Source organism: Erinaceus europaeus, chromosome 8 (assembly GCF_950295315.1).
Source record: "Erinaceus europaeus chromosome 8, mEriEur2.1, whole genome shotgun sequence".
Taxonomy (NCBI): domain Eukaryota; kingdom Metazoa; phylum Chordata; class Mammalia; order Eulipotyphla; family Erinaceidae; genus Erinaceus; species Erinaceus europaeus.
The window spans coordinates 32,737,229-32,752,889 of record NC_080169.1 but is presented as its reverse complement, the minus strand read 5'-3'; the positions used below and the strand labels follow the sequence as shown (position 1 = coordinate 32,752,889).

The window sequence follows — 15,661 nt, the reverse complement described above, 5'->3', positions numbered from 1 at the left end:
AGCAATAACCCTGGAAGTAAAAATAAATAAATAAAAACAATTCCTTGCAACACAGAATGTGCAAAGCAAAGGAAGAGAAACACAAAGAATACAGAAGTGAGAAAATGCCAGCCTAAAAGTTCAAATTCCTTCCACATAGGGCTCAATGCCCTTATTACGAGTTAAAAGGACAAGCAGTCCTGGAGATCCCAATAAAAACTAAAGCAGTCAACGTTACAATGAGCTTTTTTTTTCTTCTTCTTCCTTATTTATTTAAGAAATGAGACATTAACAAAATCATAGGATGGGGGGTACAACTCCACACAATTCCCGCCACCCAATCTCCATATCCTATCCCCTCCCCAATAGCTTTCCCATTCTCTATCCCTCTGGAAGCATGGTCCCAGGGTTGTTGTGGGTTGCAGAAGGTGGAAGGTCTGGCTTCTGTAATTGCTTCCCCGCTGAACATGGGCATTGACTGGTAGATCCATACTCCCAGTCTGCCTCTCTCTTTCCCTAGTAGGGTGAGTCTCTGGGGAAGCAGAGCTCCAGGACACATTGGTGGGGTCTTCAGTCTAGGGAAGCCTGGCCAGCATCCTGATGGCATCTGGAACCTGGTGGCTGAAAAGAGAGTTAACATACAAAGCCAAACAAATTGTTGAAGAATCATGAACCCAAAGCTTGGAATAGTGGAGATGAAGTGTTGGGGGGTACTCACTGCAAACTCTAGTGTACTACTGCTTTCAGGTATATATTTGCCCTAGTTTATGGATACCTGTGAACATATGCTCTATCTCCTGGAACCTGGTCTATATCTAGGTTTTGGGACTTTGTTAAGAAGTGAACCATGGAATGGAATGGAATGGAATGGAATTAGAGAATATTATGAAAGGGAAGGTCTCACCCAAGTGATGAAGCTGAAGGGTTGTCGTTCCACACCTGAAGTCTCTGGACACAGTCTGAAGTGAAGCATGCTGGGGTGGCACTCATTGCCTTGATTATATTGCAATCAGCGGATACAATATTATTTGATAAGAATTGGGAGAAGCATATGGGAAAGTGGGCCCTACCCTAGGGTCGCAGGACTGGGGGAAGTTTAGGTTCTATAGTGGCAATGTGAGGTTCCTGCTGTCTTAGGGTTCAAGAAGACAATGGATAGTTACTGTTATCATCACATTATTTGGTTTGGGTTAACCTTGAAAAGTTCCTTTATTAGACATACAATCAATTTTTCCCCTCTCATATTAATTAAATAGTGATTTATATGACTACAATTTAATAGGTATATAAATAAACACCATTCCCATCACCAAAAGATTGTGTCCCATCCCACCCACCCATCCCCACCCCCCTGCCGGACCAGGAAGCCGCATCCAGGAAAACTTAGGTTTACTGGGTCAGCTTCCCATCATACCTGGTACCCCAGCACCTCCATCCAGCATACCTACTCAAGAGTTCACAGTCAGTGGAGTACACTGCGTGGTTTCTCCAACCTCCAGTCTCCTACATTGCCATTCTTCAAGCCTCCCAGTATGTGCAAAAGTGGGCAAAAGTGGGAGAGGCAGTAGCGCAGCAGGTTAGGCGCACATAGCACAAAGCACAAGGATCCCAGTTCAAGCCTCCGGCTCCGCACCTGCAGGGGATATAGACCAATTCTGACTTTTTTTTTAAAAAAAAAAAAAGTCAGAATAGTGCAAACGTAGTCCCCCACTACCACAAATTATGCAGTCGAGTTTCCCACATTTTGGGAAATCGCAGGTGTCAGCATATCCAGAAATTGTTGGATAAGATTCGCCCTGGGAAAATCACCCTTGTGGCCATGGTTATCTCCCCTGCCAGTCAAATATCAATTCTGACTTTCTTAATTGACATTTTTCTAATTGTCCTGCAGAATTTGAGGTAAACTATATAGGAAAATAATAATTAGGAATAAAGTTAACAAAGGAAGTTACTATTGTACACTGAAAATTATATGTCACTTTTCAACAAAATAGAAAATAAAAAAAATGGAAGTGGAACAAGGTCATGGAGAGAGATCCAGAGGACCCACAATCCCATGAAGAGGTGCTCAAAGTTATTGATCATGAGAGAAATGCAAATAAAGACAACAATGAGACATCACTTTACGCCAATGAGAATGTCACACATCAGAAAGGGCAGTAACAACAAATGTTAAGAGAATGTGCCGGGGAAAGGGGATACTTCTGCACTACTGGTGGGAACATACATGGATTCAACCTTTGTGGGAAAACAGTCTGGAGATTTCTCAGAACATTAGATATAGACATACCCTATAATCCAGCAATTTCTCTCCTAGTGATTTACTCAAAAGAAATAAAAGCACCTATCAGAAGAGATCTATGTATACATATGGTCATAGCAACACAATTGTAATATGTTGGGCCATGACTGTAATTAGCATATGATATCAATCTGGCAGTCATACAATAGATTTACACAAAACCACAAGGGATTGTAGGTGTATAGAAAGTTATTTAGGGAGCCGGGCGGTAGCACAGTGGGTTAAGTGCACGTGGCACAAAGCACAAGAACCAGCATAAGGATCCCTGTTGGAGCCCAGGGCTCCCCACCTGCAGGGGAGTCGCTTCACAAGCAGTGAAGCAGGTCTGCAGGTGTCTGTCTTTCTCCCCCTCTCTGTCTTCCCCTCCTCTCTCCATTTCTCTCTGCCCTGTCTAACAATGACAACACTGATAACAACAACAATAATAACTATGACGACAATAAAAAAACAAGGGCAACAGAGAAATAAATAAATAATAAAAAATAAAAAAGGTTTATTTTTAAAAAGTAAAATAAAGAGTTATTTAGGGGAGTGTCTGGCAGAAAACACTCTGTTCTTGTTGGTTTCCTCCTGTTCTACTTCTTTCCAGACCCACCATGCCGCTTCCTCCAAACACTTGTAACTGTGCTTCATAACTGGACTAAAAACTTGACTTTTGGTCATTATGATAAGCTGGTCTTTGCCTAATTTGCTACCATGTTTTTTATGTATCTAAGTAACCTTCGATGTAGTAAAAATCCTATTAAACCTCCCTCACAAAGCCCCTGAAGCTTTTATTTTTTAATAACTATAGTAATAGCCAAAACCTATAAGCAGACCAGGTGTGCAACAACAGATAAGAGGCTGAAAAAACTGTAATATATATATCTCAGCTGTTAAAAATGAGGTTGTTGCCTTTGAGTTATTGTGGCTAGAACTAGAAGACATCAGATGTCATGTGAGATAAACCACAAAAGAGGACAAGTAAAATTGTTCTCTTTTATCAGTGATTGTGCTATAATGCATTAATTCCCTCAACAGAAAAGATAAATAAATAAATAGACAAAAATATTTTAAATGGAAATCAGATATTTATCTCCAAAAAGACTTTATGTTTTTCAGAAAGCAAATCAAAGAACTAATAAATAGATAGAATAAATTCCTCCAGGATACTGAAAATGCCAAAGATCTGACTTTGAATTCACTTGGATCATTCATTAATTGTTTGATCCTGGGCAAAACTACATAAATAAACTTGGCCCTCAATTTATTCATTGATCAAATAAATTCAATACCAACAGCTTGTGAAAATGTTTTAAGTAATACAAAGGACATCAGCATGATGAGAGAGGAAACCATGTGTTTAGATTCAAGAAAGACTACTGCTATGCCATTTATAATGTTTTATTTGCTTCTGCTTTTGCTCTTTATATGTGGTACCAGGATCAAACCCAGGACTATGCACATACAAAACACATGCTGAGCCACATTCCTGACCTCAAAGTTGTACCTTTTATGTTGCTTATGCTGTAAACTACATATACACATATGAGCCATACACATATATACATATGTATGCAAGTACACATTAGAGTGTTATATACAACATTTTGTACTGGTAGTATTTATGGTGTGAATATGTCAATATTTTTCTTTTTAAGTAATAATGTAAATGTAACCTTTGCAATTAATAAATATCATCAGTTGTATTTAATGGTTATTCTTCTTGGACTTAGATTTAATTACATAGCTATCTCCACACTAATATGCAATTATTATTTTATGCTATATTTGAAATATTACAGAAATTTTAATTTAATTTTACCATCTATTTAAATTTACTACATGTGCAAAAAATTGAAAGAACTTAGTTCATTATCAGTTCTGCCAATAAGTCATGGTTCGTTGAGAAAGTTTCTTAATTTCATTGGCTATTGATTTCATCCTCCAGAAAATTATATTATATTACAACTGATACCTTTTTCATTACCTGAAAATCATTATATTAATATTTGATGTTAAAAAACACTTACATGAATATAAAATAGCAAGTATTTCTGACTGTTTATGCTACTGTTCTAAGCCTTTCCATCTGCACACAAACAAAAAAAAATCATAAAACCTTATGAGGTAAAAGATTGTTATAATCTTCATTTTATAACTGAGAAAACTGAGGTGCAGGAAGTATAAACACCCCACAGCCACTCAGGGTTTTCTTTCTTCCCCATGACTTGGTTCTGGCAGCCGTGTTCTTTCTATTTAGTTATGTATGTATTTATCAAAATTTTATTTATGCCTTCTGTTATTTTTTATCACCAGAGTTATAATTGTGACTTCATGCCTTCACATTTTTTTTTTGCCTCCAGGGTTTTTGCTGGGGCTCGGTGCCTGCACTATGAATCCACTGCTCCTTTCCCACTGTTGTTGCTGTTATTGTTGTTGTGGCTGTTGTTGTTGGATAGGACAGAGAGAAATCTAGAGAGGAGAGGAAGACAAAGAGGTAGATAAACACCTGCAGACCTGCTTCACTGCTTGTGAAGCGAATCCGGTGCAGGGTGGAGCTGGGAGCTCAAACTGGGATCCTTAAAGGGTCCTTGCGCTTAAGCCATGTGCGCTTAACCCCCTGCGTTAACCACCCAGCCCTCGCCTTCATAATGCCACCATTCCTGGTGGACTTTACTTTAAGCTTTACTTCTTATAAAGTTTCCCCCATGTATACCCCTATATGGTGGTATATGATGGCTGGAACCCAGATTTCATGCATTTAATAAAATGTACACCCTACCAAGTGAGCTATCTCCTGGTGCCCTGAAAATCAGTCTTAACCATAGGCAATTATTGTAATTATGGCAATAGTGGGAGTCGGGCGGTAGTGCAGCGGGTTAAGCACATGTGGCGCAAAGCGCAAAGACCTGCATAAAGATCCCGTTGGAGACCCCAGTTCCCCACCTGCAGGGGAGTTGCTTCATAGGCGGTGAAGCAGGTCTGCAGGTGTCTCTCTTTCTCTCGCCCTCTCTGTGTTCCCCTCTTCTTTCCATTTCTCTCTGTCCTATCCAACAACGATTACAACAATAATAACTACAACAATAAAAAACAAGGGCAACAATAGGAAATAAATATTTTTAAAAATTATCGCAATAGTACTTAATTCATATTTACTTAGTCTATCAGGAGCAATATATATATGTCTTAAAATAATTTGTTCAGCCATATTAATGGCTGTTTCACAAATGTCTCCACCAAAATGTATTCACTTGTTTCTGTACCCTGTGTAGAAATATACTTTACTTTATATTATTGGTTAATGTTTTACCCTACCACTCCTTGTCATCCATGAATCATCCTTTCCTCCAACAGATGAATGGATTTGCTTAAGGGATACAGAAAATAAAAATCATTTGAAAGTTACTTAATGTTTTTTTTTATCAGTACTTTTGAAATCCTTAGAAGAGAGGCTTTCTTTTTGTCAACATTTCAACTTATTATGCAATTTCTAGGGAACACACTTTATTGCATCTTGCTGGTAACAAGTTCAGCAAACATAAATTCAAGTCGAGGTTAAATAGTTATGCTTTTTGAAGATTTTATATCTGGTGAGGTCTGCTCAATGTCACCAGGTTTCCACAGCAATATAGTTGCAACATTCCTTCTGAGAGAACTTACATTGGGCACATTGAAGCAGATTTATGTCATCGACTCCCACAAAGTATTAATCATTCCTTGAGGTCATTTTCAGCTATCAAAGTAAGTGCATTTAAAAAAAAAAATTACCAAAACTGCCTTACAGTCAGTTCTCATGGTTAGCTCTATGTTGTAGAAAAACAAAAGTTGAAAATTCACAAAACAAATGTCTTGGTAGAGAAATTACAAAGATTGAGACTCAGGTGAGGGTGTTGCCATTCATTAGAACACTTAACAAAATGTCCATGTTATTAAAAGCAGGACACACTTAGAAGAAAGTAAACAGATTTATCATCCTGGTTACAATTTTACGAGGTACAATGTTGAAAAGTTTCACTGTCTGTGTGAAATTCTGACAAGATAATTTAGACACGCTAGACTGGTATGTCCTTTCTGTCAGACGCTAGAAAGAAAAAAAAAATATTAAGAGCAGAGCACACATTTCTCATTCACAAATGGGCCAAATTCTTAAGAACTGTTTGGATTTTCCAAGATCTTTATCTTTGTGGAAGTCAAATAACAAACTCTGGTGCAAGTTTGGGAGCTGATTATTGCCTAACTAAATATATGTAATGGAACATAAGAGGATGAATGCTGACATTTAGTCAGAAGTATTTCTTTATTAAGTCTCAGAACTTGCCTGACAGAATTGTGTCTCCACTGAAGAACTCAGATCTGAACTATATCTGTATCTGCGTTTGCAGTACAGGATAACATATGCTATCCATATACTACAATCTACCAAGCTGTAGTTCTGAGTTTATGGAAAATACACTCATAAAACTTTGGGTGGGGGGGGTACAGAGGACTAGACACAGAGAAGGCAGAGAGGCAGAAAGAAAATGAAAATATCACAGCACTGAAGCTTCCTTCAGTGTAGTGGGGGCTGGGCTTGAGTCTGCCACACAGAGAAAAGCAGCAGCACACTATCCAAGTGAGCTATTTTCTTTGGCCCAACTCTTTTACCATTTTAATTAATGTGGATGAGTTTTTTTTTAATATTTGTTTATTTATTCCCTTTTGCTGACCTTGTTGTTTTTATTGTTATAGTTATTGTTGTTGATGATGTCATCGTTGTTGGGTAGGACAGAGAGAAATGGAGAGAGATGGGGAAGACAGAGAAGGAGAGAGATAGACACCTACAGACCTGCTTCGCTGCCTGTGAAGTGACTTCTTTGCAAGTGGGGAGCTAGAGGATTGAGGGATCCTTACACCGGTCCTTGTACTTTGTATCACGTGTGCTTAACCCGCTGCACTACCACCCGACTCCCAGGATGAGTGTTTTTAACCAATATGTACATGATTTTATTTAAGAAGAAGATATAGAAACTTAAAACCCAAAGCATTTTTTTCTGACTGCCCACCACTTTTTCTCCCCAGTCCTAAGAGAGATCTTTCAGTATGCTGAGATACCTACAATTGGTTCCAAAGCTCATGCCTCAAAGAAAGAATGTTGACTTCCTTCCTGAAATAATTCACCTTGAGACAAAATTTCTTCCATTTCTATGTGCATTGAATGGTTGTTGAGGCACTTAATCAATCTTTAATTAAAGGTGTTCGTAATATTTTTCTTTCCCACTTCTTCTTCTAGCGTTTTCCCACTAACAGTTGATTAAACAGTAAGCTTTATTTTTTTAAACCACTAAAAAAAGTTGAGTAGTTAATTTTATACTTCATTGAAACATTTAACGGTTTGTAAAACCTTGCTAAACTGGGAGTTGGGCTGTAGCACAGCGGGTTAAGCGCAGGTGGCACAAAGCCTTGTACAAGGACTGGCATAAGGATCCCGGTTCGAACCCTGGCTCCCCACCTGCAGGGGAGTCGCTTCACAAGCGGTAAAGCAGGTCTGCAGGTGTCTAGCTTTCTGTCCTCATCTCTGTCTTCCCCTCCTCTCTCCATTTCTCTCTGTCCTATCCAACAACGACTACAACAATAAAACAACAAGGGCAACAAAAGGGAATAAATAAATAAAATAAATATTAAAAAAAGAAACCTTACTAAACTTCAGCTGTATATTCAGTGAATTTCAATGCAGGTTTACCCAACTTATAAGCATTGAGTAATGGAATAAAAAAAAATCAGAAAATAAAAAGGTAAGTACTTTTAGGAAATTCAATTCCTAGGGAGTCGGGCAGTAGCGCAGCAGGTTAAGTGCATGTGGTGCAAAGTGCAAGGACCGGCTTAAGGAAATTCAGTTCCTTTTGAATAACAACAAATATTGACCAGATAATTTAGAGGGAATAGTGTCTTTACAGAGTATTTTCCAAGTTTTCTCTGAAGCTTAATGCCACCTTTTTGTCCCTAATTATAACTGAATGGAACTTATTTTTATTATTTTTACTAATAATTTAAAATTGATATACAAAATTATAGGATAACATGGGTATAATTCCACAACTTTCCACCAGAGCTCTGTATTCCCTCCTGCATTCGTTCTTCCAAGTCAGAGGTATGGGTTGCCTGTTATTTCTATAACTATGTGTCTATATTTGTATATATTTGCCCATATTTTCTATCCCTGCCTTCTCTTCTTTTTTAAGTCACAATTACTGAGTGTCTTTTTTTTTTTTTTTTTCTCTTCTTTCTCTAGGTCCTGATGGAATTAGAGTTCAGAGCTCTCTGGTCATCCTCCCCTAACATACTCTGGGAGTATGGACCAAAATTCTTTATGGGGTACAGAAAATGGAAGTTCTGGAATCTGTAATTGCTTCTCAACTGGATATTGGTTTTGCCAGGTTCACAACCTCAGCCTGTTTCTATCATTTCTAGTCAGGTAGGGTTCTGGAAAGGTGAGGTTCTAGGACACCTTGGTGAAGTTATCAACCCAGGGAAGTCAGGATGGAATCATAGTGGCATCTGCAACTTGGTGGCTGAAAGGTGGTAAGGTATAAAGCAAAACAAAATGTGTAATAAACAGAAAACAAAAAGTAGGAGTAGAGAAGATGGGAATAAGGATTTTTAGGGTGGATAGAATCTAGGAAGTCTACTTGTGTTCCTAGGGGCTTATGATCGTGGTATTTTTTGCTGGAACTTGATAGCTAACATGGAGGTGAAGTGCTAAGGGTCTGGTATGTCATCTTGACATCTTTTGAACTGAGCATCTTTTGTTTATCCTTGACCATGTATATGAAAATTTGACTTAAGACTCTAAATAAACAATATATATTATACTTAGTTAAGATTAGATATTATACAAGGCAAACTTTGAGTCGAATGACAAACATAAATTGTCCCCCGGCTCCCCACCTGCAGGGGAGTCACTTCACAGGCGGTGAAGCAGGTCTGCAGGTGTCTATCTTTCTCTCCTCCTCTCTGTCTTCCCCTCCCTCTCTCCATTTCTCTCTGTCCTATCCAACAACAACAACAACAATAATAATAACTACAACAATAAAACAACAAGGGCAACAAAAGGGAATAAATAAATAAAATAAATTTTAAAAAATAGTCTATTCCATTGTGGCAGTGATAATATTGCATGGGGTAGAGGGAATACTCTAACAGGAAAAGAACTTACTTTAAACATCTATTTAATACTACTCACCTAAACATTTAAAGTGTATAAATCCCCTCAAAGAGGAAAATTCTTATATGTCACAATGACCCCTAAGTGTACTATGGGTCACATTCCCTCCCACTTCACCACTTTTTCATTCTAATTCTGTTACTTTTTAAAATTATGTCTAAGGACTGTATAAGGAACACTTTCCTCCCACCTTAAATATTTTCAACAACAGCTTTTACATGAATGTAGAAGGAAATATTCATAATGAAGAAAATAACATAATTTGTAGAACTTTAACTTTTAGCTTCTGTGCCCCTCAAAATTTCAGTTTTGCTTCTCATTAGCTGCTCTAGACTTACATCCCTGTCCCTACAAAGTTTGTATGTTAAGTAGCTGATATCTAATGTGATGGTATTTGGAAGTGGAGTATAGAGGAAAGTGATGAGATCATTGTGATGGAATCCTCACAAGCAGACTTCAAGCCAGTAGAAAAGAGGCCTCAGAGAGTTTTCTTGGCCCTTTTCACCATGTGTGGATACCTTCAGAAGGCAACTCTCTGTGAAACAGGAAGCTGGTCTTTACCAGACAAAGAAGCTGTCAGTTCCTTGATCTTGCATTTTACAGCTTCAAAAACTGTAAGACGTAAATTTCACTTACTTCTAAGTCATCCAGAGAATGGTATTCTGTTATAGTAGCTCAACTGCAGTAACACATTTCCCCTGGCATAATTTCATAATCTGAAATGCTGGGTAGTAAATGTCTTTGAAGTTTGAAGAATATGAGCTACTTCTTCAATATCCAATGTTCTCTGTGTGAAAGAGCTATATGAGTATTCCAAACTGAATTGTGTAATAGCTGCCATTGAATTTTCACAGATACTTTTACTGTAAATATGAAAACTCAATAAGAAACCACAGAAAAATAAGCAGTGCTACTTATAGAAAATAATGTACTTTGTTAAGTATAAGATATCATGGAAAGGCACTAATGATTTACCAAAATCTAAAGTCTCACACAAAGTTATAGACAGTCTATAAATATATACTTGAAGAAATGTAAAAGTAAGTGTGACACATAATCAGTAGAATTACAATCACTTTCCTCTTTATATAGTAAATTATTTTACTAGACATGTTGTTAATTTATACTGATTCATAAATATCTGACTGCCACCCATTTACACTTTAACAATACCTTGTTATTCTGGGTGGTCAGTCATACAGAAACTTAGAATAAAGTTGTAAAATGGAAAGTCATTGTATTCAACCTCTATCCAAACTTATTCTTGGAACAGTCTTCCTTTGAGAACTATAATAATGTTAAGGTTCATGAACCTTCCCTCTGTCTCCTCAGAAACTTATCCAGATCAGTATTTCCCCATATTTCACAAAATGAAAGTTGGGTATGTGGTCAGTTTTCCTGAGACATAGTGCCAAAAAGTTAAGGTTATATCAATAGTGAAGTGAATGTAACAATCAAGCATCCTTTCTACTAAAAAGAGAGGAAAAGAGACCCAATTTCATTTAAAAGTCTGAACATTTTCTCTGTTTCATAGTGGCCTAACACTGCTTCCCCTACCACACCCAATCCCACAAGGCTCTTAATTGGCATGCCTGATAATATTGTTTTAAATTTAGTAGAGAAGGCCTCCCACCACTAACTGTTTCTATAGAGTGTTATTGAGCTCTTGGGGCATTTTCCCTCCAAAGAAAGCATGGAATTCCTCTCTGAAATATTTATTTCTCTAGGTTTCTAAGTGGAAGTATCTCGAATTAAAAGGGGAAAAAAAGTGAGAACAAAAGAATGGAAGAGCAGAGGAGAAACTATTAGGAGTGGTATGGAAAAAGCACAAAAAAGATACTTTTTGGTAAATGATCTTTATGTAATTTTAGTGACTTTATTATAACCTATCAAATACAAAAGAAAGCAATGTGCACAATTTCTAGATTGCTGTTTAACTGTTATAATCAACCTTGGCCTTGCACAGATTTTACTTAAGAAAAATACTTCTGGAATTTTTGTATATCTGTATTCAGTTGAGAATATATTAAACTTTTGTCAATTGATATTTGAAATATGCTACAAAGATTCAGTAGTGTTGATTAAAAAAGCATACTTATCATTTCTCTTATCTTTGGAAATACAAGTCTTTACAAGTTACCAAACAAGGAAACAAATGACTATAAACTGTTACCTGATAGTCAGGCAGTAGCGCAGTGGGTTAAGCGCAAGTGGAACAAAGCACAAGGAATGGCATAGGGATCCTGGTTCAAGCCCCCAGTTCCCCACCTGTTGGGGAGTCACTTCACAGGCAGTGAAGTTGGTCTGCAGGTGTCTATCTTGCTCTCCCCTTCTCTGTCTTCCCCGCCTCTCTCCATTTCTCTGTCCTATCCAACAACGACGACACCAATAAAAACAACAACAATAATAGTAACAACAATAATGAAAACAACAAGGGCAACAAAAGGGAAAATAAATAAATAAACAAATAAACATTTAAAAATACTGTTACCTAATGAGCAGGCCTCCTTGGACCTAAAATGATTTATTTTTTCTTGAATTTTTACATGCATCCAAACTCTAAGAACAATAATAGATAATTTACCATGTGAAGTTATGACAAGATAATGTTATGACAGTAGTTTTCCAGTAGCACTCCCTCCTCCCCCAAATTAAATTCTAACATGTTCAGAATATTTGCGTTACGTCACAATGAAATGTCTCCTGTTCAAAATATTCAATTGAATGTATGGTACCTCAAAGTTTACTAAAGGAATATATTCTAGATTTCTTTTAATGTTCTTGTTTTGGTTAAAAAAAAAACTCCACTGTCAGATAGTTTTGGGGCTATATAATCATGTTTGATTTTCTTCTTACCATATCCTTTATGTGCTCTTGAATGATCCAGATCCTTTCTTATGCATCAAAAAGAGATAATCACCAAAGAGTGGGTATTGGCTGATAGGTACTGATGTCAGAAAGATCAATCAAAACGAAGAGGCAGAGTTCAGATTCTCAGAACTTTCCAGCCATCACTTCCACTTTCTTATACATCCAGGTAACTCTGAAGTCTCACTCCAAGATTAAAAACATCTGCTAGAGGAATTGTCAAACAGTCTTGGAACACTTAGTCAAATTCACAGGAACTCCATCTGGGACTGGTGATACTTAAATTCTTTCATATCTTTAATTGTTTCTAGCACCTCCATAGATCAAAGTTCTCTCCATAATCCTTTCTTTCCATCATGGCATATTTACCCATTTTATATCAAAATATATAATCTTTACCATCTGGTTTCATAGGAGAATATAAATCTTTATCAAAGTAGATTAACTTTAAGTAACTTTTTTTTCAGCTGTGTGTTCCTGTATTTCTTTCTTATGTGCAAATTTAAGAAAATCATCCCCTCTTCATGTTAGACTTTGACTAACATGAGGATTTCTAGGCTTTCCTAACTGCAGAGTATTTTTACATTTGCCTTGTGTTTGAATTTAGAAGTTCAATGGAATTCACTGTTTTGTTATTTTCCACCTTTTGTGCTAGACTGACATATATTTCTCTAATAACATATCACAAAATCTTGATCATAATTTTGCACATTGAAAATCTGCATATAGTCACAAAATAATAAATACCTGAAAATATTATTAGGTTTTACCAATTTTTAGCTCTGGCTCAAAGAAATGACTGGCTCAATGAATAGTGTAAAAAAACAATAAATTATTATGTGAGCATGTACTCAGTAAGTATTACATACAAATAATGATAATTGTAAATCAGTAAAATGAGACTGTTTCAACTATCAGAAAACTAAAATTAGAGTATATAAACAGAAATTTGTAGCAGCTTAATTCATACAAATGAATGCATCACTCTAGTTCATAAACTCCTATAAACCATTATTCATACTTTCAAATTATATTTTAATTACACTAATTATAACTTTCTACAATTCCACAACATATATACTCTTTTTTTGCTCAAAGTATAAACAGCTTCTCTCTTCTTTCTCCCTCCCTTTCTTTCTGTCTTTCATCTTTGCAATCTGTTTACAGAGCACTGCTCAGGTCTGGCTTAGGTTGGTCCTGGGGACTGAACCTAGGACTTTTGCTGCCCCAGGAATGAAAATCTTTTTAAATATCCATTGTGCTGTCTGGCTAGCCCTATATTTTTATTTCTATTCAATGTACTCTTTTTATTATGCATACAGTCTTGTTCTTTAACATACATAATCCATTATTCATCAGCAATTATTGGTGGTTAAATCTTACAATGTTTGTGTTTGTTTAATTTGTTTATTTGCTTTGCTTTGCCACCAGGATCTTTATATGCCTATTCTACTACTCCTTCTGGACTTCCTTTTACATAGAAACGAAAGGGAGAGAGAAAAAGAGAGACAGATGAAACATCATAGAACACTTTGATGTGACACTTCCCCTATGCAAATGCTCTCCTGTGGTAATCAGTGGTTTTCTACCAGGTGAGCTATCTCCTGGGCCCAAAATGTTCGTGGTTTTCTTTTTGTATAGCGAACAATTGGGTTTTTTAAATTTTTTTATATTTATTTATTTTCCCTTTTATTGCCCTTGTTGTTTAACATTGTTGTGGTTATTGATGTTGTTGTTGTTGGGTAGGATAGATAGAGAGAAATGGAGAGAGGAGGGAAAGACAGAGAGGGGGAGAGAAAGACAGACACCTGTAGACCTGCTTCGCTGCTTGTGAAGCAACTCCCCTGCAGGTGGAGCCCGGGGACTCGAACCGGGATCCTCACACTGGTCCTTGCGCTTTGAGCCAGGTGCGCTTAACCCGCTACATCACTGCCTGACTCCCTGGTTTTTTAAATGACGTTTCTGATCCACTATCAGTGACTCAGTATTGAAAGCACAGGTGGAAATTTCACTAATTGCAGTCAAAATTTTAAATCACATCCGTTCAAGTCTTCAACATGGTAACATAAACTTGAACTAAAATGTTACTTCTAACTGAAGACAAAAGTGTGGTATTTATTTATTTTTTCTAAGTCAGGGCCTCATGAACAAGTTCCAGAATACTTTATAACTTAAGGAAAAGGAATAGAGAGAGGAAGAGACATGATAGTATCAAAGCTTTCCTCAGCCTATGACACTTCTTTTAGATATTGGGTCACAAGCCTGAACCACACACATAGTGTGGAATGCAGTCTACCCAGGTATCTCTCAAATCTTTTTTTTTTTTTAATTTGATAGAGCTAATCTTTTCTTCCAGTTTGGATAATTACCAAATCTTTGATCCAAATATCTAAAGGAACACTTCAATAATCTTTCTCTTATAAAACACTAAATAAAGTTAGTATCTCTTACTATCTAGGAACACACCATAATATGTAAATATGCCTGACCTTACACTATGACATATGTCATTAAGTACTAAGAAAAATGAACACCATCAACTGTTGAAAAAATTATCCATGTCCAGCAGAGAAGCAATTATAGAAGCCTGACCTTCCACCTTCGGCTCCCCATAAAAATCTTTAGTCCATACTCCCAGAAGGATAAAGAATAGGGTAACTTTCAATGGAGGGGAAGGGATATGGAACTCTGGTGGTGGGAATTGTATGGAATTATACCCCCTTTATTCCATAATCTTGTCAATCACTATTAAATCACTAATAAAATAAAAAAGATGGGCTGGAATATAACTCAACTATTAAAATGATAGTGTCATCTCAAAAAAAAATCACCTAAAAACTTATCAATATACAGCTGTGACTTAAGATTTCAATGCTGTTACTCCAAAGAGGCTGAAACAATAGCAGAGTGACCCTATATTGGCATCCAAGAAATTAAACTGGCCTGGAGACTCAGCATAAAATCTCCCCTCTCCCACAACTATGACTTCTTAAGTACCTCATTTTGCCACAAGTATGTACATGCCTGGTCAGGAGTGAAGGCAAAAGTCTCAAAACTTAAGAGGTCGTGGTCAGTGGTCATTAGTGCCATTTGGGTACTTAAAAAATAGAACACATGGATGTGAGGGAGATCCAGCTGTGACATTTGTCACCCCATTGATCATCAAGGTTGATTGGGCTGGAATGGCTGGCTAGGTGATTGTCCCCTTTTTCCCTCACAGCTCCTTGTGCATCCATCCCAAAGCTGTGTGCTCAGTCAAAAAGGCCAACCTTCCCAGAAGAGAGACAAACCAGTCTTCACTCCAGGATATAGGAATAGTTGCACTCCCC

At 37.0% G+C, this 15,661-nt stretch overlaps 1 non-coding gene across 1 annotated transcript; it reads right to left on the bottom strand.

Moving 5' to 3' along the window:
- Positions 1–1,661: 1,661 nt before the first annotated feature.
- On the bottom strand, positions 1,662–1,826 carry LOC132539975 (U1 spliceosomal RNA). The gene has a single exon (XR_009551277.1). It is a non-coding gene; the product is annotated as a U1 spliceosomal RNA (small nuclear RNA).
- Between the last annotated feature and the right edge of the window lie 13,835 nt (positions 1,827–15,661).